Genomic DNA, 724 nt, shown 5'->3' with positions numbered 1-724 from the left:
TAATACAATATTCTGGGTGCTCTTTAATTTCACATTGCCATTTTCAGACGCTGTCTATAGACTGATTCAGCCTTTGATTCACTCTGTAATACAGTAGCTTTGATCTCGACTGGTCTTTCACAGGGCAGGGAGTTCGCAGACACTTCCTCCTCTTCCAAAACACCTGCTGCATGCACTCCTCAGAGAAACAACTGCATTCTAATCCCCCTGCCAAAAGTATTTAGCTAATTTCCTGTTTGACTACCACTCTCAACATGTTCCTCAATCCAATATAGAAATGTCTCACTGTACTGCCTCTCAAATAGCCTTTTTTTTAACAATCTGGGCAACTTCTTATATTAGAGGTTTATGTTTACCATGTCAAATAGGTGGCAATTCAGGGGCTTAAGGATGTCCACTCAGAATGTGGCCCTTTCATAAGGTCAAGTCTCGTCAGGAAATGAAAGCGAATGAAAAGAAATGGCATGACTGTCTGTCTGACTGCCCATGTGACTGTTGATTGTAAGGCAGATAAATTACCTGAATGTTATGTATCACTTATGCATCATAGTTATATAATACCTCATCCCCAAGCAAAAATCCCATTCGGAGGGCTGTTACATTTTTATAGGATTTATCCCATTGTCCCACCATGTGCCCCCCCCAGCCCCACCCTTTCTGTCAGCTTTCAACAATCCCAGCCTTTGTTTTTGGAATGAGAAGCAGCATTCTTCCAGAAGGATGA

Source organism: Oncorhynchus nerka, linkage group LG22, assembly GCF_034236695.1.
Source record: "Oncorhynchus nerka isolate Pitt River linkage group LG22, Oner_Uvic_2.0, whole genome shotgun sequence".
NCBI lineage: Eukaryota > Metazoa > Chordata > Actinopteri > Salmoniformes > Salmonidae > Oncorhynchus > Oncorhynchus nerka.
This window is presented reverse-complemented; position numbering follows the sequence as displayed.